The 22840-nt window shown below is 52.5% G+C and overlaps 1 pseudogene; it reads right to left on the bottom strand.

The window, feature by feature from the left end:
- Window positions 1-2692: 2692 nt before the first annotated feature.
- LOC141041336 (uncharacterized) lies at window positions 2693-3982 on the bottom strand (annotated as a pseudogene).
- Window positions 3983-22840: the final 18858 nt, after the last annotated feature.

Raw genomic sequence — 22840 nt, 5'->3', positions numbered from 1 at the left:
CTGTTCATGAATTTAAAAAATCACAAACTCAAAAAATTACATAATGTTCACGAACTTGAAAAATGTTCACGAATTTATAAAGCATTCATGAATTTGAAAAACCGTTCATGAGTTCGAAAATATTTTGTGAAGTTGGACAAATATCCACAAACTCAAAACATGTTCACGAAGTCATAAAATATTTGTGAATTTGAATTAGTTTTCATGATTTAATTTTTTTACAAGTTTGAAAGATATTCACGAATTTTGAAAAAGTTTACGAAGTTGAAAAATATACATCAAAGTAGATACATAATGTTTAAAAAATGAATCTGATAATAAAATAGAGAAAATGGAAAAGAAAAAAGAACGAAAATTAAAAAAATAAATAAAAATGGCTAAGAAAATTATAAATTAAAAAGAAACAAAAAGGGATATAAAATGAGAATAGAAATTATGGAAACGGAAAATCAAAAGAGAAACATAAAGAGTTCCCGGGCACGAGCACGAAAAGAAAGAATGGCGGGAACCAACTTAAGTTTGCTATGCAAGTGGGCACAAATACCAAAAAAATCAGTTACTGGGCGGCCTGGACGAGACTAGAGGTGGAAGATAAATATGATAGGTGGGTCAAGTCTGTTAGCGAAAGTAGCACATTATCCCATTTTGGGATTTTTTTTTAACATGCAAAACAGCTTCGAGGTTCGATTTAGACCGGGATTGATAACTTCAGGGTGCCAACGACCAGAATTCCGAGTTGAGGGTTCGATTTAGCTAAGCTCTACGAGTTCAAGGTTTAAATTTTTTTTTTCCCTGAATAAACTTGTATTTTTCCACTTCCCGTGGAGTGGAGCTGGGTCCTTGTCGCCTCAGTCCCGCAAGTGTTACGATAAAGGCATGCCTTGACTATTAGACGATTCCTGTTGTGTTGCAATTGATGCGGGCTTTTGGTTAGGTTCCAGCCGTGGGCGATGCGCCCTCTCCCTCCCACACTTTCGAGGGAACATCTGGGTGTAAAATAAAGGCCTTTCCTGGCCATAGCCATCATCAATAATCGATTGATGTCTTTCATTCAGAAATAAAAAAGGGAGTATCTAGAACTCATCTAGATGAGATTTAATTTGGTCTTATTCACCTGGAAAACAAGAACAGATACAACCCCACGTCAGCACACACGTATCTTATAGCATCACATCCAATGACTATAAAAGGTGAATGAGACCCAATTATGTCTAATCTACACGAGTTCTAGCAAAACTGAATAAAAAATATATTCGATCGATGTAGTACTGCCGGCGGATCCACTCCTTTTGTTCTGACACGCATCATGGAACAACAATAGCAGGCAGACAGACTCATCAGTAATTAGCATCTAGGTCTAGCCGCATATGCATGGCTGCTGAGTGCTGACCAAAAGCCAGCCAGTGCTCCACTGAGCGAGAGATTTAAAATAGTTATATTTTTGTTCATCCAACGTAGGTAGCGGTCGAACGCGGCTTGTGGGCAGGCAGGCGGCCACGAGGTTCAGAATTGGGCTCTCCGATTTAACAAACTCACCCCGACTTGCCGGATACGCTGAGTGGACCATGCATGCATCACGCGCTCCCATGGACGGCCAATAATAGCATGTGGTATATATATATTGTATTCTCTGACTGACGAGACCCCGTTGTTGTTTTTCTCATGGTCAGCAGGCTCATTAGTACTGGTGACTCGTGTCGATATCCTACGACGCTTTACTTGCTTCGCGCTGCGATTACCAGGAGAGCCTGATCAGACAGCCATCTGCTTTGCTGTGCAAAAGGAAGGAGATAGTAGATCTCAGACGCGGACACATGCATGGATATCGACCGATCGGCCGGAAATCTATCCGTCAAACTGTTCCAACCAGATTTGCCACTCTAGCTAGCTCCGCGGTGTCCAGCACGGCACGGGGGCCACCGAAATCGCCGTGCATGCATGTGCGGTGTGGGTTAGGGTCAGGGGGGAGGGGCGCATCATCGGCCGCGGAGGCCGATCGAGCACGAACTCCCCCTATAGCTAGCTAGTGCTATGCGTAGTGGGGGCGGGAGTCCTTAATTCGGACTTCGGAGAGATGAAAGTTGATAAAGGTGGCGGTCTAGATATGTAGAGCAGGGCGAGCTAGCTATGACGCTAGTTCTAGAGCAATTCATGGACCTCGCTATGTAGCTAGGGACTCGTAGTCCCCTCCCAAGTTCCGATGGACCAGCGCGCGCGGGGGGTCTGGACGAGCATGCATCGGTGCACACTATGGTTTCCTTTTTCGTGTGTGGTACTAGCATGGCTTTTCCATCTACCCCTGCCAACGGGCAACAACCACCAGATTCATCTCACCCGTCTTGCATCGCCGTGGCAAAATTCATTCCATCACTAAGGCCATCTCCACCGCGCGACCCCAAACGGACGTCCGTTTTGTCCGGATTCTGTCCGTTTAGGTAGGAATTTGGGGTCGTGTCCGAGCGTGTCCTGGGATGCGGTGGCCATGCGCCCAGCGCGCGGCCGCATCCGTTTACCCCATCCTGTCCGTCAGGGCCAGAAATGCCCATATTCTCATCAAAACTAGTTTGCACGTTTAAATATTAATTGTCTCAAATAAAAATAGTTTTACAACCCAATCAAAATTATCTCTAATAAAATAGTTTTACAACCAAATCAAAATTGTCTTGAATGAACATAAAATGAACCAATACATCTATTGGTTGCCAATGCGATCCCACACGTGCTCAACCAAGTCATTTTGAAGATTCAAATGGCTGTGCCAATCACGCATCTCACGGGGGAATTGCACAAATTGTTCAAATGTGGCCGGGTCTTGGTGCAAGGGCTCAACATTTTCACCTTGATAATCAAATCCTTGGTCGAAGATACTCTCATCACGCTCGTCCTCGACGATCATGTTATGCATGATCACACAAGCAGTCATCACCTCCCAAAGTTTCCTTTCATCCCATGACAGTGCAGGGTTTCGAACGATACCCCACCGGGATTGAAGCACACTGAAAGCACGTTCCACATCCTTTCTAGCACTCTCTTGCATTTGGGCAAATCTCTTTCTCTTCTCACCTTGGGGTTTCGAGATTGTCTTCACAAAAGTTGACCACTGAGGATATATACCATCAGCTAGATAGTATCCCTTGTTGTACTGGTGGCCGTTGATCTCAAAGTTGACAGGTGGGGAGTGGCCTTCTGCAAGCCTTGCGAAGACTGGAGAACGCTGCAGCACGTTGATATCATTGTGAGAACCTGCCATGCCGAAGAAAGAATGCCATATCCAAAGATCCTGCGAAGCCACCGCTTCTAATATGACAGTGCACGCGTTGACATGCCCCTTGTACTGGCCCTACCAAGCAAATGGACAGTTCTTCCACTCCCAGTGCATACAATCTATGCTGCCTAGCATGCCTGGAAAGCCTCTAGCTGCGTTGGTCGCCAACAATCTCTCTGTATCAGCGGCAGTTGGCTGCCTCAAGTACTCTGGGCCAAACACCTCGATCACAGCCTGGCAAAACTTGTACCTTGACATCAGACATGTTGTCTCACTCATACGCACATACTCATCCACCAGATCGCCTGGAATTCCATATGCAAGCATGCGGATGGCCGTGGTGCATTTCTGGTAAGAGGAGAATCCAAGCTTGCCAAGGGCATCCGTCTTGCACTCGAAGTAGGGGTCATGAGCAACCACTCCCTCTCGGATACGATTGAACACATGCCTTGCCATACGAAAACGGCGATGAAATTTATCCGGCTTGAAGAGCGGGGTGTTGGCAAAGTAATCGGCATAGAGCAGGGCGTGGCCTCTCTCCCTATTGCGGTTCAGGTTGGGAGCACGGCCAGGGAGTGACCCCCTGTATCGAGGAAGCTGCCGTTGAATATGGTCGTGAACGACCAGTGCAGCCACCACAAGATCTTCATCATCCGACGATGAATCGTCCGATGAACAAAGGAAGTGATGGAAGAAAAACTCGTCTCCACTGTCCATACCTTTGTTGGCAAAATGTCGAACACCTTGCGGTCGTGGTGGCGAAGAGGCCGCAATGATCACCTCGACGCATCAGGGGTGGTTGCCGGCCGGCTACTGGCCGCTCTGGAGCTCTCGTTGGAATCTGCCTCGGCCATCGTGGTACGTCGCCGGCAGTCGTGTCCCCTCTGCCACCGGCAAGGACGGCGACGGCCAAACCTCTTCCGATCGACGGCCAAAACTACGGCGAAAGCGCGAACGTGGTGGCGGCCATGTCGAGACGTGGTTTGGTATGGATGGCGGGGGGCTGCGCAGTGAGGAGGCGGCCGGAGAATAGCGGCGGCGCCGGCGGCGGGGCGGGGCGGGGAGAGAGGATGAAGCGTTGGGAGCGGTGGGACTGCTAGTGTCCCCGACAGGCGGGCCACGGGGGGGGGGGGGGACAAGGGCGTGCGTCGAGGCCGTCCGTGCGCGTCCGTTTCACCCCAAACCGAGCGCAAGTTTGGGCCGGGGATGGGCCAAAAACGGACGGAATCCGGACATTTGTCCGTTTGAGGCCGCGCGTTGGGCCGCGCTATTCGCCCGTTTTACTCCAAACGGACGCACCCTGACAAGATAGGGTCGCGCGGTGGAGTTGGCCTAATGGTAGCAATTAACCTAGGTACGCAACGTACGTGCTAGCTGAGCGGTCAATCAACAGCTCCTAGACGTCAGGACATCGATTATTACGTTTGCCACGACCGTCCTGACGATTAAGGTCCGAAAAAGGCATCAGACTACCCACAGTGGCAGTAACATAGATGATAACATCACACATATCTGGGCAAAATAAATGATGTGACAAATAATTAATGAAGAAAGATGGTCGTGAACAGCCCTCCCGGGTCGCTCCCGCTCGAGCGACTCCGGAGGCCCCAGAACCCTAGGCTAGCCCCTTCCCTGCCGCTTTTCCCTGGCCGCTGTCGCCGCCGGCACCGGCGGCGGTGGCGGCGCCCGTCCTGCCTAAGGCTGAGGGCCGAGGAGACGTGCTCCTGCTGTGGATCATAGCGGCGAACCACGGCAGCGGCATGCAGCTGGTTGGACCGCTGCGGAGAAGGTCTGGTGGATGGCAACGGCGGCGGAGCCGGGCTTTAACGGACGCGGCTCTACGGCGCGCTGCTGCCCGCGACCACCGCGCCAGAACACTGGCGTTACGGAGGCGGCGGCGCGGGCCTGGGTTGGGCCTGATCTGGGTCCAGCGAGCTGGCCACGCACGCCCGATCTGGATCCCGTGAGTTCGCCGTGGTTGCTGCTGGGTAGGCGGCTGACTGGGGCCTTTGTTGTGCGCTCCTTGGCGCCAGAAGGATCTAGTGGTTGCCTGAATCATCTTCTTCGTTGCAGCAGGCTGGTGGCATGGGGGCTGCTGCCTTGGTCTGAATAATGGTCGTTTGGCCCTGCTGGTCTTCTTGTGCTCAGTCATCGATCTGCTTGATGTTGGTCTGCTTGATCGGGACGCCGACAAGTTCCAGTCTTCTTCTCAGAGGTCCCTGAAGATTGGTGCATGGCCACTGGATATCTAGAGTGGAATTGATCCGGTCGTGCCGCCCTTATCTTTGGCCAGCGAGGCTTCATGAGGGTGTGGCGCGAAGCTTCGCTTGGTTGTCGGTGCCATGGGACATGTCTAAATATAGATTTCTATGGTATTGACAGAGGTGAAGAAAGTCATGGTGGCTCTGATCGGAGGCTTGTAATGGCGGCGAGGTGTATTGGTTGCGAGGAAGACTAGCGGCATAGGTTTCTCATGTGTGTCAGGTGTTGAAGACTTGCAGCAGCGACCTTGGCAAGAGGGGGCGGCAATGCATGTGGTCTTCATTTTTGATGGTGCTCCTTTCAGTACCGAGCCGTGATTTCCAGGGTGAAAGCCTAAGGTCTGGCCTTCATTGGTTGTACCTGGCAATGATCTTGGTGAAGGCATTGTTTTGGGAACTCGGTCTTTCTTCAAGGTGAAAACTCAAGATCTTCGGTCGGGCGACGACAACGCTTGTACATTGTTTTCTTTTTGGAGACGTTGCTTTTGGAGAACCTTTTTTTGCGGTCCAGGTGTTGTTTGATGGTTAGAGCGTTGCTGTTGGGAGGGTTTCAGCACCTTGACAGGGCCTTTGTTTTTCTATTTCTCTCTTTCTTTATTTTGTTCTTGGTTGTGCGCATCCTTGATATCGTTCGATATCTAGTTGGTGCAGAGGCTGGGTGTAATTGGTATCTTCGCGATATTAATATATTCCTCTTTTAAAAAAATTAATGAAGAAAGAGAGTCATATGGTAACATAGCTAGTTACTATTAGTATGAGTAACATCACACATATCAAGGCAAGATGAGTCTACAACCTAATAAATAAAGTGTTGCATGACATCACATATATGTTACTCCCCATCATAGAGGTAGTAACATAGACTAGTAACATACGTACTATGTTACTAGTCTAAATTACTCCCCATAGCTTGTCTCAGAGAAACCCCACACGGCTCGGCGGAGTTGAGAGTCGCCGTGTTAATCAAAGCGCAGGGATGGGATAGATGGATGGATGGCGCCAAGACGGCGGAATGAGACGACCGTACCGGAGATGGCGGGCCGTCGCTTTGCGTTTTCGACGATGACAACGAGACGGTACTCGAACGGGCTGTGCCCATTGGGTGGATGGATTCCGGCTCTGCCGTGTAGCACCAACGCTGACGTTTTTAACGTTGGAGGGAGAGGCTCGTACGTAGTACGACGACGGCGACATGGCCTGATCATCGACGCACGCAAGCTCACCCTGGGATTTCCGTGGTAGACCAAGCATGAACAGGGGGAGTACCACAAAGAGTCTCGTGTGACCATCGATTTGGATCAGCCCACGTGAATCAAGGAAACAATGGAGATGCTTATTGGTCGATGAGGGTCGACACATACACATCACATGACAGATGATCCCCAGCTACTCTACTTTTGCGTGTGCGCGGCCAAACAGTCCTTAACCTTAGTCATTGACACGTGGGACCCACCGATCAAGGCGAGGAGTTGAGCGACCGACACCGAGGCACCAAAAAGAGGAGAATATCTGCGAGTGTTTTCAATGCCGAACCAAATATGACGGGAACCAAATATCTGAAATCCGAAACATTGTAGGCAATCCGGACTGGAAATCATGGCCGTCCTTGTCCTGATAGCTGGACAGGTCATGAAAAACGGAACGGAGTACCGGCCCCGTACCGGGCTCATATGGAGCTCCCGATCGGTACATGCGCAGATCGGTCACGCCTCACACGTACATGCTCATTTTCTTGATCGGTGACGAATCACCATTTGTCGATGACCACTTCGAAAGGAAGCGGGGCAGCATGGACTCCCCAACAACTAGTTTAAGACAATTCTGGACGACCTAGTAATAAACTGAGCATCTATGAATGTGGATAGCAAATCCAAACCTTTAAACGCACGCGGGCGCGTCCGCGGACAGTGACCGGTTAGGACTCAAATTTGTTCATCCGCATCTGGATACCTCATGCACAAACCTTCAATCCATACAAAAGCATGCAAATGAATGAATCCACGTACTATGTAGTAGATCAAATAACCCATACTACCTAATCCTCGTCGGATATGTCCACTATCTCCGTACCCGGCTACGGTATATGGGTGACAACCACAACTCCGGCTCCTCCGCGCCGGAGTCCGCATCCATCTCCGCTTCAACCTCGTCGAAGAGTGCGTCGTCCGCCGCCTGTTCCTATCAGATGAACTGCCGGTTGGCCTCCACATAGGCCTCATCCTGGATGCACTCCAGGATGGTCTGCTGCCCTCCGTAGCCTCCATGTTGAAGCCCGGAGTCGGCGACAACTCCTCCTCCGGCTGCTCCTTCTCATCCTCCTTCGGATCCGTCACCTCCATCAGAGCTGGCTGCTGCTCCTCTCCCTCCTCCTCCTTCGCCTGCTCCTCCTCTTCTGACTCCGGTGAGTCCGAAGGCAGTCCGTCAGTGATGCGGGTGGCGCACGTGGCGCGCCTCGCCTGGATCTCCTGCTCGATCTGGAACCAGTGCTCCGGCATGAGCATATATAGCATACTTGGTTGTCTTTTTTCTGAACCATAGACAAGCCGGAGGTTGTGGGAAGAGCGGCGGAGTGGGAGAGAGGTGGATGGGCTCGGGCTGGCGGCGCAGAGAGGGAGGAGGTGGATGTGGCTAGGGTTGGGAGATGCCGACCGTCTTAAATAGGCGAATTTGGCCTCGGGCGGCGAGCCATAGTGGTGCTCACACCCCGCACCGGAGGGGACGTCCGTCAGACTGCCGGGTTTCCAGGCGATTCCGTGTGGGACCCCTGCATCAATCCGACGTGGTGTGCGCGCCCAGGCGCCCCCATATCCGCCTTATATTTGGGCTGGATACGAGGGTTTCCGGTCTAGGCGCCCGCCCCTCCATCTAGTATCATTTAGGTGTTCAACAGAATTGCAGGGCTAGGCGCCCGCTGGCCAGCCCAAATTTCGGTTGGTCGACTAGCAGCTATTCTATTGGAGCGAGTACGACCGCATGATTTGTTCTTCTCCTTTCTCCCGAACGGGGTCAAAATCCCCCATGCCCCTCCCTCTTTGCAGCGAGCTCGTCCACGCCCCCTCCGCACCCGCGCCACCACCCTGTCCTCGTTCGTGACTGCTGGCCACCACTGCTCGCTCCTTGGTCATCGCGCTCGCCATCTCCCACCAAGAAACAACCCTCATTGCTCACAAAACCAAGGTTGTCATCATGGCAACATTTCCAATGCCGGTCATAGCAAAGCGGAGACACGGTTGCAACAAAAATATTGTCGTCACCGCCGCGCTGGTTGTAGCTCGCCATGCAGGGTCGCAAAAACATCACCCCCGTTGTGTCAACGATTTTCATTGCCGGTTGTAGCTCGTTGTGCAGGTCACAACATTTGTGTCGCCGGATGTAGCAAACGACCTCACCGGTTCCAGACAAATTTCACCATGATTCTAACATTTTTTGCTGCCGGGTGCAGCCCCCCTGTCGTAGGCGTGGTCGTCCGCCCGCCGCGGCCATCGACCTCGCGTTCCAGCAAAATGCGTAGTCGGTTCCAGCAAATGTCCTTGCCGGTTCCAGAAAAAGAACCGTCGGTGAAAACACGCGGCCGCAACATGCCCGTCGAGAACCGTTTCACCGTACTTGCTTGCAGTTGCTGTTTCCACCGACAGCCCCGAATATTAGCCCATCCGAATGCGATCCGGAAACGTCACGTCTCACAAGCAGTAGCAGCTCGATCGGCTGGTCTCTGACTGAGATGGAGTCACAGTAGAAACCAACGCCAACATTGCTCAAACTTACAGTGAGCAACTATTTCAGCGTCTCCGAACATTCCTACTACAACGGCGAGCGAGTCGCGGAGGCGACAATGACGGCCGCGCCGGTCTCTCCGCGCGCTGTTGTTCCACTCCGGGACGGGACGGCTCGGCCGGCCATGGTATAGTCGGTACGCACAGCCACGACCATGCACCTGTACCGGTAGCTGCAGGTAGGTCAATCATAACTCTGGGTTCTGGATCGATCAGGTGCATGCATTTTCTGCATGCTGTGTAAAAAACATGTGGTACTTATATGGAACGACTCCAAGTTACTGGAGTATATGTTTTATGTGCTAGTTGAGTTATGATAAGCCGGGGTCGATCAGGATGAGATCAGATGGTGCGTTGACACTCTGATCAACGAGTGCAACAAATGAAGCATCGGTTGTTTATGTGTGGTCCTTTCATGAGATAATCAGTGATACAAATCAAGGCTGTTTTATAGCATTAGGCTGCTGGTGACGAGACGAGGTACCACCACCATGCCTAGTTTATGCTCGCGGCAATGCCCAAATGAGTCAGCCGTGACCTCATTACCTAACCACCTGAATAAACCCTGAATAACAAAGACGGTCGATCGATTCGTTCCATGTTCAACAATGCAATGCACGATCGTGGGAACGATCGATCGATGGAGAGGTTGTTGTTTCCGAGCAAGTGAAGAACGCCCCAGTTGTTGTACGGTGTTTCTGTCTGTGGATGCCATGTGCCAGCACTCACACACACACAAACACTCTAGCTATTAGACCTTTGGATCCTGTTGTAAATGCTAGTGCACGTACGTGCAAGGGACTTGAATGAATGAATGGATCATATGCAGATGCATGCCGATCCGTAGCCTTGCGATCGATCAACGGAGCGAGCGAGATGGAATTACTGCCGTGTCGGAAGCAGGCAGTGCATCAATGTACATGTGGACCGTCCGTCCGTGACCATGTGCTGATGTGCGGCAACACACAGATATGAGTAAGTTTTGTCTGACGAAAGGCCGTGCGTACGTACGTTGCAACAGAAGTTAATGGAACAGTGTAGGCGCTGATCCAGCCTACCTGCGTGCGTGCGTACAGAGCAAAACACTTGCATTGATGGTGGAGGGTGCATCTACCCAAGTTCCTCCATCTGATCTGTGCACCACTTGTCCATCCTGCCTGCCTAGTAGCGGTTTAAGACGGGTTAGTAGAGTACTTGTACTATCTCTGTAGCCGGTCAGCCCATGTGCTAAACCTGGTACCACTACACTACACAGGAGCTTGGTTGATTGCCGCGAAGTACGTACGGTACTTGTACCACATCACCGTCTTCAATTTCGAACCGGCCGCTCTCTCTCAGCCATGCGATGTAGGGCTAGACAGCCGTAGTAGCACGGGTTTCCGAATATCACGGCTAGTAGTACTAGTAGTAAGAAGAAAAAAAAGTTTCCTTCCTTCATTCATTCATTCCTTGCTTGAGTTTGGGTGGGTTGAATCGAATGCCCAGAACGCAACGCAACGCAACTTCTCCTTTCCTTTTCTGTGACTGTGATTTGCCCGCGCAAAATTTTCACTTCTCATCGGTCTACGGCCGCACATGCATGCACCGCGATCGCCATGCATGGCGTGCATGTCTGACGGACGGGGAGTGCAGGCCCGGCTGGGGCTGGCTTGTCGCCTTGCAAGAGAAAGCCGCAGGGATCACGCGTCCTGGTGCAGTGGAGGTGACCAACCAGGGAGAGGGACACATGCACCGAAAGCCTCTGTGGTTTCAGTTTCAGGACATGGTGTACCAGTTGAGCATTCAGAGATCGACCAGCACCGGTTGACGAGGGGGAAAGGGGTAGGCCAGTGGTCATCTTCATGCTTGTTTGTGCGGATCGAGAGGGAAGTGGAGTGACGCGATCGCGACAGAGCATATGGAGGGGTTTGAAGAGAAGCCAGGCGGAGGTAGATGATGACCACAAGAGGAGATAGGTGGCTACCTGACTCCACACTTGCAGCAGATACATAGTACATACAGTATGTAGGAGTGGTAAAAAATGTATACAGCTTTTGCGGTTGAAGACCGAGGAGTGGCTGCGTACGTGGGCAGTAAATCCGCATCCATCCCGTTTTACTGGTCCAAATCTTGATGGTGTCACGGCTGCCGCTGCATGCAACGTTGTAGTACCATCCATCTCCCCTGTTGTTGTTGCTCACATGCAACGTTGTAGTAAATACAGTCTCAAGTAGACAGGCCTTTGTGCTGGTACAACTCCTCCACTTCTGAATACTCCATGAGTGGCCGGCCCTTCCACCTGCCCCTGCAGCGCGGCAGAACAGGAGGAGCAGAGCAGGAGATCTGATGAAGCTAGGCACATGGTTATTGAAGGCCCGTTTTCATCTCTTGCATGCTTATTAAGGAAGGCAAGGAAAAGAAATGAGATGATGCCCATGTCCTGCGTTCAAGTCCCAAGCTGCAATATTTCAAGTTTGAATCTCTTCACTCCACCCAACCACCACATCATAGCTGTCGATAAGATGCTTGCCCCTGAAAGCAAAAGGCGTCCCTTCACCTGACGTTTTCCGAACAAGTGACAACAGGTACTTCGTACTACTTGTAATGAACCGCTACTTGTAAGGCCAACTTCAACGCACGACCCCAAACGAACATCCGGTTCGTCCGTTTTTTGTCCGTTTGAGGCGGAAAAACGGACACGGCCGTCCGCTTGCGGTCGTGTGGTCATCGGTGCACCCAACGTGTACGCATCGTCCCAAACCGTCCGGGGTCGTAGACTTCAATTTTTTGCTAAAAAAATAAACTTACAAATAATACGAAATCATGAATATAAACATTAAACGTTCATACGTCCATACATCCATAGTACCAAAGTTCAACGCAGGTCTTAATTAAACTAAAACTTAATAAAAGACATAAAAAAAAGTAGATAAAGGCCCGTCGCCGGTGGCCGCCGTCGTCTTCAGGAGTCGCCGTCCTACTCGTCGTCGTCGCCGGTGAGGTCGACGTAGGGCGGTGGCTGCCACAGGTGGGCTGGTGGCCCCTGCCAGACCGGGGGCGCCTGCACCACCTCCTCCCTTGGCTCCTGCTTGTGCTCTGGTGACCGCGGTGGTGTGGCTGACCATGGGCCGACACACACCGAGTCAGCCATCTTCGGCGCCGTGCACGACCAGCTCCACCGCTGGCCCACCAGACGAGGGTTCCACGCGACAAGGGGCGCCTCCTCCGGCACCTCCTCCGGCACCTCCTCCTTGACGTCGACGTCCTTCTCCGGGATGGCCACGTCGCCGGCCGCCGACAGGGCGAGAGCGGTTTCCAGGCCATCCCATTGTCGCTCATCGTGCGTGTTCATGGAGTCCTCCATGACACGCCTCATGAGGCGGGCCTCCTCCTCCTCGGTCATGGGCGGCGGCGGTGGCGGGGACAGGGACGGAGAAGGCGTCGGCGTGATGCCACACACATGCCTACGACCCCGCGTTTGGGGAGGGTTGTCATCAACACGAGGAGGACGCGGGCGGCGCGGGCTAGGAGGGCGACCGGCAAAAAAAGATTGCCGCCGCTGGTCGTGCTCGTCGCGGAGCCACGTATCCCATAGCGGCGAATCTATGGCGTACCTGGAGTCCGCCAGTAGATCCGATGGGAGGAGGGCGCGCCGTCGGTTGGTCTCCTCGCGGCGGGCGCGTCCGCTCGCGGGCACTGGAGGGATCGACACGCGGCCCGCGGAGCAATGCCAGTTGTTTGGCAGGTGGACATCTCCCCACGGTACCGGCGTCGCTGTCTCCCAGTAGAGACGGCATACATCGACGTGGATGTAGGGCCTGTCGCGATGCCCGGCCGCCGCCGGCGCCATCTGGAAAGCTGGTGGAGCGGGTGGCGAAGAAGGCGGTGCGGGCGGTGCCGATCTGCTGGAGCGACGTCGGCCAGAGGAGGAGCCGGCCTCGCGGTTGTGCTTCCCCTTGATCCAATGCCAACCCATGACGCCGACGGGGAGGTGGGCAAGCGGGGCGCGACGGCAGGGAGGTGACTAGGGTTTGCTCGTGTCGTCAATGGAGGGGGCAGGCCGGCTTGGAAGTGGAAGCTGTGGACTGGCCGGCCCACGACTTCCACATTAAGAAGGACGGCGACCGCGCGCCCGTGTCAATGACAGCCGGGCCCCGCCGTGCGTGCGCATTCAATTTGGATGGTGGAGGTAGGTGGACGGCAGCCTCGCGTCCCCATGGCGGACGAGAAGCAACCGCGTGCCCGTCCGTTCGGCGTCCGTGTGGACGCAAACCGGGCGCATGTTTGTGTCAAAAATGGGGCGGGCTGGACGCAAAACGGACAAAATTTAAGAATGCGGCTGCGCGTTGAGCCGTGTCATCTATCTGTTTTGATCCGAACGAACCCGAACGGACATGATGGAGTCGCGCGTTGGAGTTGGTCTAATGACCAACGAACAACACGGGGGTGTGCCCGGCTGGGCCAGGGATCGAGAGATGACACAGAAAAGAGAGCGTCATGGATGAAATCCACTGTACTGTAGCTGTACAGCAGCGTCCTAACTCCTAACTTCTACTCCCTCATTTCGAAAATATAAGTCTTTTTAGATATTCTACTATAGACTACATACAGATTTATATAAACATATTTTAGAGTATAGATTCACTAATTTTGCTTCGTATGTAGTCCGTAATAAAATCACTAAAAATGATTATACTATTTATTAGAAACAGAGGGAATACTAACAAATCCGTGCTAGTTAGCTAGCTGTATTCTGGCCAATCAATCATGTCGCCACCTTCGTCCTGCACGGCTGCAGTTCACTTGCAACTCTACATCTAGCGTACGTGTTTGAAGAAAAGAAAAGAAAAGAAGAAACTACAGATGTAGGAGTTGGCTTGATGTTGGTGTTCATGTTAACCTCTTGACGACGACTTCATGTCGCCGTGCGTAGACCTGGATGGAGGGCGATCGACTAGTCACGCTCTACCAACCTATGCTACTGCAATGAAGCAATACGGCATCAACAATTCAGAAAAAGACGGAGAAAAGGATAAGGCGATGTCCATGACCACTACCCACCAGCATCATATCCTCTTGCCGGAAAGATTACACCTATTACCTATAACTTCACATAGCATGATTTCTGAGACTTGAAGTGAATGGACATGTAGCTCCAAGGAGAGATCAGATTTCTGGGACTTGGAGTGAATGGAGTACTATATTTGCCCTCTTGTGTTTTCATTATGGTACATGACATGCTGCTTTATGTTTCGCATGGCCACACCCACCGGCCACCAGATCATGTTGCCCTTTCCTCATCACCATCACTGTGGCGGTACCAAGTTAGGTCTGATTAGATGGACAGGTAGCTAATTTCGTGGGCATCTATATTGGTCCAGCTGCAGTTTGCGTACTAGGAATGGGACGTGGGCTAGCTGTGATGCCAACTTCCAAATCAGGAATACATTAACGTCTAAGCTGACATCCAGCTAGATTTTCCACAGCAAACTCTTATAGCCATATGTTGAGCATCTTCCAAATGTGGAGTTTCTGGCCACACTCAAACTCCCACTGTTTCAGAGTTGCTCTGTCCCAACTGCCAACAATAATGGGAATGGCTAGGAGCCAATCGACTGAAATCTCTTTTGAGTCAATCGGTTTGGCCTGGATGAATCTGAAGCGTTGGATAGAAAACAAACGACACGGATTGTGCCTTCCTCCTTCCAACAGTCCCCCTCCCCCCCCCCCCCCCCCCCCCCCCCCCCAAAAAAAACAGATGGAGTTTTCTTCTTCCTTCCGCACGCCGACTGCCGCCGCCGCCCCGCCCTCCCCTCAACCTCTCCCCACCGCCATGCCTGCCGCCGCCCCGGCCATCCCTCTAGCCCCGCCCCCATATAGTTTTCTTCTCCGACTAAGCTACACCAGCGCCCCACCACCGTCCCCACCACCACCGTCCACCACCGCCCCCACCCTGAACCCAAAGATAGATAATGGGGTGATGACGGCGAGCCCTTTCCTTCTTTCCGGCGAGGCCCTTCCTTCTTCTTCCTTCATTCAAAATCTACTGACCCGAAATAAAAAATTCAGCTGACTGACATGTAGCTAAACTGAACAATAATTAAGAAAACTCCATACAAGCACTTGGCAAGATTTCCAAGATTAGGGTATGTATATCCTTTCCTGTCGGAGCTGCGTTGTTTCTACGAAGAAAGTGTATGAGTATTGTTTCTGTGTTCATTTTAGACAGGTCCAAGTGCTATGAACACTATGCTTTTCCAAAAAGGAGGAATACCTCTTGTCTCCGCCTCAATCAATCATGTAAACCTTCTTTTATAGTGTAGTTCTAATCACATACAAAGGGGCTAAAAAGCCGATAAAACCTATGACAACCGCAATAGAAATTACATGCAGCAATTGTGCACCACTAGTCATATTGCTAGGCCGTCATTCATACAAGTATAACATAGCCCGTGCTACCAACTCCAAGTCGATGCACCTGGACTGAAAAGACTCCAGCGCGCGTGTGTTTATTTGCACGAGCTGCCTCCTCGGATGCCTGTACCTCGGCTGCGAAAACGCATTCTGCTCCTCCATTCGGAGGGAGCGTCCGGTGTTACCATTAACTGTAATAACACTGTTTGGTCTCGGCACTTTTAGCTTTAAGTACGCGTAATGTGGGACTGCATTGAAGCGGGTCATAAGTTAGGCGAGGGCCGCCATGCCCGAGCTGACAGATGAGCCATTCGTCTCGGATGTTCTGCTTGAATGCCGCAATGGCCTCGGCGTCGGGGCAATCGATAATCTGGTTCTTTTTGGTAAGGAACAGATTCCAGAATTTCCAAGCTGACTCACCGGGTTGCTGAATGACGTGGCTGAGGTCATCGGCGTCCGGAGGTCGGACATGAGTGCCCTGGAAATTTTCCTTAAAGGCATCCTCGAGTGCTTCCCAGCTTCCGATGGAATGAGGAGGCAGGCTATTCAGCCAATGCCTCGCCGGTCCCTTTAACTTGAGCGGCAGATATTTGGTAGCATAGAGGTCATCTCCATTGGCCATATGTATGTGGAAATGGAAATGCTCAATCCACACAGCCGGATCAGCCGTGCCATCGTACAATTCTATGTTAATGGGTTTGAACCCATCCGGGAACTGGTGTTCCATCACCCTGTCCATAAAACAGATCGGGTGAGCGGGGCCTCGGATCCGAGCAGTGCCGCGTCGGACATCGGAGATACCATGTGTTGGCTTGATCCCGAGCTCGGCCGTTCCTGTCCAACCAGGCCTCATAGCCGTCGAGGTCGGCAGCCGCGTGCCTTCTTTATCCATAAATGGACCGAGGTGGCGCCCGGTTTGCCTCTATCTGGCGTTGAGCTTCATAAGGCTCCAAGTTATCAATAGGGTCCTTGCCGTGATGGCGTGGCGCTGTTTGGGTATGGAAAGTTTCCCGCACTAGCCTGTCACGCCCTCTAGGGGGTCGGCCGGGTTGATCTGCCCGCCTGCGTGTTAAAGGCACATCGTCGATTAGTTCTTCATCGAACTCAGGCAGAAAACGCCTGCGTGGATAAGATTTAGGTGCTCTACGACGCTGTTCTTACAGATCTGGCTCGACTGAGAGTATTTTGACCCACTTGTCATTCTGTGCATCCTCATTGGCGTGCAGCTGTTGCTGCTCCCGTTTGATACTTCGGACGGTGGCTACGGGGCGCCCCCGCAAGTGTTCTTGCTCAAAAGGGTCTTCGAGGACTATATAGTCCTCGGTACTGAGGCTCTCGTCCTCCTTGGATTCAGGCAAGTAGTTGTTATCAACCCCTTCAAAGGGGTCATTGGGGTCCACATCCTCGGGGATTCCCTCGGGGCTGGCATGTCGCTCTGGGGAGGCTTGAAAATCCTCTCTGGGATTGCCAGGCTCGTCGACTACTGCACCGCCATTGTTGGCGGTGGCGTTGTTCTCGCCGGGGTCCCCGTTGGTGCCCTTTCCGTGTCTCTGCCGATGTCTTGGAGGCTTTTTGGTAGTATCAACCATGTACACATTGTAAGTAGATGTTGCGGTCCACTTGCCGGTGTTTGTCGGCGGCGAAGTGGTCTCTGGAGGGCCGTCAACATCCTCGTCCATGTCAGTAGCCTCGTCATAGTCTAACAGATCGGTTAAATCATCGATCGTGGCGACTAGTGGGTGGTGGGTGGGACGTGAATTTCCCGGTCGTTGGCTTTAAGTCCGATCTTATCATAGACCGAGGTCTGACCGTCCGAGATTGATAAGCTCTGGATGCGATTAAGCATCTCATTTAAGTGAAATAACTCCTCGGGGTTCATGGCCTGGCAATAAGCCGGTCCAACTTGAAGTATGACTGGTGGGTCGCTTGATGCGCTCTCAGCCTTGTAAGGAGCCGAAGTTGGTTCCGGATCTAGTATGGGGGTCAGCTCCAAACCCGAAGTAGAATCCGAAGCCGGGTCTAGACCGACGTCGGGGCTTGACGCCACAACGGGGCCATTCGGGGCTTGACGCCACAACGAGGCATGGCTGTGACTGGGAGCCTGATTCGACGTCCTCAATCGAGATCAGTTCCGGAGTCGAGCCCCCGATGTCTGATAAGCCCTCGATCCATCCAGGTGTCCAGCCTGACAGAACGAGTTCGCCGCGGGTATCCGCGCTGTATTCCAAGCCTCCGGGAGTCACGATATGATCCGGGGCGTAATTCTCGACAGGAGCCAAATGGCCCGCTGAGTCGACGCATAAGGTAATGCCGCCGAACAAAAAAAGTTGGCCACTGATGTATACGTTCCCGTAGCCGGTGCCGCAGTTAATCTGCAGATGAGCCATCGATCCTTCTGCTGATCTCACAAGGGAACTCCCATTGAAAGCACCAGTGTATGTGTCAAAACCGGCAGACCTTAGCACTACAAAAAAAGACACATCCGTGACATTTTGGGCCGAACGATTTTTTTTCTGTCATACATATGACACTTCTATGACGATAATTGTGACAAAACTCGGTATCATCATAGATGTGGTGGGATCCTACTTCTATGACAAAAAAATGACAGAAAATGGGCTTTTCATCCTGGGCGGGCCGGAGACGCAGCTGCATGACATTCTTTGGGCCGTCCATGACGGAAAAAACCATGGTAGAAGTGAGGGGGAGGAAAATTTCGGGGAGTTCCCGGTTACGGTGGGAGGTCGGGGGCCGAGCGATGCGCTTTTCTCTCGTACACGTACGCGCGTGTGTGCGAGGTGTTGGCTCTAACTGAACCCCAGCGAGGCGTTGGGCTCTAACTGAACCCGAGCGATTGCACTACAGGCTACGCGTTACTGAACCCGTGCGATCGATCGATGGCTGTTAACTGAACCCGATCGAGCGATTCCTTCGCTACTGCTGCTAATTGAAGCCGATCGATTGGATGAACAGTGAGCGTTGTGGGGGGGGGGGTTGGATGAACAGTGAGCGGTGGCGTTGCCTCTGGATGAACAGGACCCCGTGGTGTGGAGGGCTGGATGAACAGTAGACGGTGGAGGGGTGCCCGTGGAGGGGTGGTTGAACAGGACCCCGTGGTGTGGAGGACTGGATGAACAGTAGACGGTGGAGGGGTGGTTGAACAGTAGCCGGTGGAGTAGCGCGCGGTGGAGGCTGGATGAACAGGAGCCCGTGGAGGCTGGAGGAGGTCGACGGTAGCCCGTGGAGGCTGGAGGAGGTCGACGGTAGCCCGTGGAGGCCGGAGGAGGTCGACGGTGGAGATGAACAGTATCCCGTGGAGTCCTGTTTTGCGGTACGCTACACCCCTCCCGATGAATAGGACCCCCGTTTTGACCGTAGCGCTCCAACACAAGTCCGTTTCCTCCGTTTTGCGGTACGCCACACCCCTCCCGATCAACAGGACCCCCGTTTCGGCCGTAGGAGGTCTGTTTCCTCCGTTTTGCGGTACGCCAGACCCCTCCCGATGAACAGGATCCCGTTTTGAACGTGGCCGGTCGAACACAAGGCCGTTTCCTCCGTTTTGCGGTACGCCAGGCCTTGTTTCCATCGCCTGTTCCGTCCAAGCCCTCCCGATGAACACGACCACGCATTCTGTTCTGACCCAGCCGGTTAGCTCCCATGCGTTCCGTTGCCTCCCGATGAACACGACACATTCCGTTGCCTCACCATGAACACGATGCATTCCGTTGCCTCCCCATGAACACGACGACGACGCTGTTTCTCCGTTCTGACCCAGCCATGTACACGAGCCCTGGCCGTACGTATGCGCGAGTAGGCGTTCGAGACCCTGCCCGTATGTACGTACGTGGCCGTATTTTCTTTCTTGCACCCTGGCCGCTGTACGTACGTGTACATGCTACGTGCGCGCCTCTACTACGACACGTACGCGCTTCTACTACGACACGTGCGCGCCTCTACATCGACCAGTATATATGTACGTACACGTTCGCGACCAGAATGACAACGCTACGTACGCTTCGACCAGGTGGGTCCCGACTGTCAGTCACTTCCTTGCCTGCAAAGATGTAGCTGGTGGGTCTCAGCAGTCAGGGGGGCGAATCATTTTGTTTTGTTTTGGTTTTGCCCGGACGCACTTCCTTGCGTGCGAAGGTGTAGCTGCTGGGTCCCAGCAGTCAGGGGGGAATCGTTTATTTTTTTTGCCCGGACGCACTTCCTTGCGTGCGAAGATGTAGCTGGTGGGTCCCAGCAGTCAGGGGGGCGAATCGTTTTTTTTCGGACGCACTTCCTTGCGTGCGAAGATGTAGCTAGTGGGTCCCAGCAGTCAGGGGGAAACATTTTTTTCGCGAAATACAGTGGCCCGTCCGGTGGGTCCCCGCTGTCAGGTGGAGGAATAATTATTTTGCGCGTAATAAGGAGGCACTTCCTTGCTGCGGCCGTGGACCCAGCTGTCAGCCTCTCCATGTACAGTCCACGTCCGATCGAAGCCATTCCTTGACCACGTTGACCACGCCGCACCGAGAGCACCAGGGCGGTGGACGACGGCGAGGCCTAGGAAGGGGACGACACGGAGCCGGGGAAGACGCGGCAGTGGATGCCCACGCGTAGAGGAGTATGAGGGTTCACTCGTTCGGCTGCGGTGTGAGGCTGCCGTCGCCGCAGAATAACAGGGGGTGTGGGTGCGTAGAGGGATGGCCTGGCCAGCGGTGGGAGTAGTAGGGGGCGGTGAGGCCTCCGCGGCATCACAGCCGGCCATGGGCGGCAGGAGCAGGCGGCATGACCGGCGCTGCTTTGGGCGGCTGGTGCAAGAAGACCAGAGGTTGAAGAAGCACTACGGCCGTTGGATGGACATCGTACGGTCACTGGAGCTAGAATCATTCATATATTGACTAAAGTTGACAAAGGCCTCCGTCCCAGTCAACTTAGTAGGCCCACAAGTCAGCCTTCCACCAAGGTGGGTCCCAGCTAGCAGGGGGTATTCATTTTTTTGTGCGTAATAAGGAGGCACTTCCGGTGGGTCCGAGCTGACAGCGGGGGGAACGTTTTTTTCGCGAAATACGGTGGCCCGTCCTGTGGGTCCCAGCAGTCAGGGGAAACGTTTTTTTTCGCGAAATACTGGTGGCCCGTCCGGTGTGTCCCTGCTGTCAGGTGGAGGAATAATTATTTTCCGCGTAATAAGGAGGCACTTGCGGCTGCCGTGGACCCAGCTGTCAGCCTCTCCACGTACAGTACTCTTCCGATGGAAGTCGATCGTTGACCACATTGGCCACGCCGCGCCGAGAGCACCACGGCGGTGGACGACGGCGAGGCCTAGGAAGGGGACGACGCGGAGCCGGGGAAGACGCGGCAGTGGAAGCCCGCGCGGAGAGGAGTACGAGGGTTCACCGGTTCGGCTGCGGTGTGAGGCTGCCGTCGCCGCAGAATAACAGGTGGTGTGGGCGAGTAGAGGGATGCCCTGGCCAGCGGTGGGAGTAGTAGGGGGCGCTGAGGCCTGCGCGGCAGCACAGCCGGCCACGGGAGGCGGGAGTAGGCGGTCCCGCCGGCGCTGCTTTGGCGGCTGGAGCAAGAAGATCAGAGATTGAAGAAACACGACGGCCGTTGGATTGACATCCAACGGTTAAGTCTGCTAGAATCGTTTGTTGACGTATATAATAACTAAAAAAATCTTGCATACGCGTCAACTAAACAGGCCCACAAGTCAGACCACTCCCTCTTTTTTTTAATAATTTATATATAGCTCATGGCAACTTCTTATGCAATTTATTGTAGTCGTTTTTTTGGTTGGCCAGGGCCAATTTCGCATATTTCTGTGGGTTCCAAACTATTTTTAATACCGAAATGTCGAGCCAGATTTAAATTACTTTGAAGATATATTTAAATTAGGTTAATGCCCAGTGAAATAGGAATCTAAAAATGTGAAAAAATTCAGAAATTATAAAGTAATTGCCAATTTGTCATCTGTTTTTATATTTACAACCCATTTCATATTACTTTCAAGATTTGCAGGCGTCTTGAAAGAGTTGCAGCCCATCAGGGCGTAGAAAAATAAGTAGGACTGGATTGGGTATTCTTCAGAAAAAATAAACTGGGCTCATTTTCACAAAGAAAAAATAGCTGGACTGGTCACATGGTGAACATAAAATATAAGCCTGGCCTAGACGGGCCACAACCCAGTTCAAACCCTGCTCCGTCTCAACAATACCAAACAAAAAAAATACTGCTCGAGTAGCTACGTCCCAGGTATGAGTCGATCTTGTGTTGTTCTCTTGTCTATTGACTATATACGCTCACAATGTCGTGGGTCCCAGATGTCAGGAAAACACTAGGAGGAAGCATTTTATTTTTCCATACGCTGACGTGGTGGGCCCCTACTGTCATCCTCTCCACGTACTTCTGTCGATTCCTGTTGTTTGTTGACCATGTTAACAACGCGAGAGGGCGGCGCCGCGGCGAGCACACCAAAGCGCGCGGAGGACGTCGGCGTTAACGATTTAGGAGACGGTGGGACGGCGATGCGTGCGCTGAGGCGCAGCCAGCCGTGGGAGGCGGAAGCAGGTGGCCCCGCCGGCGCTGGTTTGGTTTTGGCGGCTGGAGGAAGACATGACTGAAGAAACACGACAGACTGTAAAAGCAGCATGAGTACTTAACAACCTTAACTGAAACCAGCAGGGGCACTTAACAACCAAAGCTGAAAGCAGTATGAGTACTTATACAGGTTCAACCATACAAAGCACGCCTCGAACAGTGCTACTTTGCCTACAGTTAACCAAGGGTGAGGCCGCCAAGCCCCAGGACAAGGCCCAGGCGCCACCCCGCGCATCCACAACCTTCTGAAAGCGGCTTCATCTCGCAACGTGGTCAATAAACAGGATATTCGCTTTAGAGCCATGGAAAAGCATGAACATAATCTTCTGTCCTATTCTCCAAGATGGACGGGCCTTCATTATTTGAGACCACCCATGAATAAGTATCTTTTCACCTCCAAGGGGAATTGAGTAGGTCGACATAAACATCATGTTGTGACCAAGTGCAAGTGTGACCCGACCATGGTCAGGCATCTGTATAGGAACAATAGAACTCGGCAGTTCCTGTTTCAAGAAGATCACAGCTGTAAAACTGTGTATAAGCAATAGTTTATGAACAACATATAT

Source organism: Aegilops tauschii, chromosome 2, assembly GCF_002575655.3.
Source record: "Aegilops tauschii subsp. strangulata cultivar AL8/78 chromosome 2, Aet v6.0, whole genome shotgun sequence".
Lineage (NCBI taxonomy): Eukaryota > Viridiplantae > Streptophyta > Magnoliopsida > Poales > Poaceae > Aegilops > Aegilops tauschii.
The sequence above is the reverse complement of the archived record's forward strand: the minus strand, read 5'-3'. Positions and strand labels throughout refer to the sequence as shown.